Source organism: Pteropus vampyrus, unplaced genomic scaffold (assembly GCF_000151845.1).
Source record: "Pteropus vampyrus isolate Shadow unplaced genomic scaffold, Pvam_2.0 Scaffold66, whole genome shotgun sequence".
Taxonomy (NCBI): Eukaryota; Metazoa; Chordata; class Mammalia; order Chiroptera; family Pteropodidae; genus Pteropus; species Pteropus vampyrus.
This window is the reverse complement of record NW_011888847.1, coordinates 8,224,597-8,224,897: the sequence shown is the minus strand read 5'-3', so window position 1 is coordinate 8,224,897 and position 301 is coordinate 8,224,597.

Genomic DNA, 301 nt, shown 5'->3' with positions numbered 1-301 from the left:
CTGGGGGAGGGCGTGTGAGGGACGCTCCGGCCGCGGCGCCCGCTCAACGCAGCCGGGACCGCGAAACGCGAGCGACCGCGGGCAGGGCGGAGCTGGGGCCGGGGTCTAGCGGGGGAGGGGAAAGGCCCGAGGTCGTTGTTGGGGAATCTGGCTGCCCTGAGGTGCCGCCGCCGACGCCGGTGTAGCACTGGCGCTTCCTACTAGCGAACTGAACCTGCTCGCTACTGAGCATGCGCCGCCGGGCAGAGCCAGTTCGCTCCGGGTTTTCCGGCTCCCCAGCGAAGGAGGAGGAAAGCGCGAG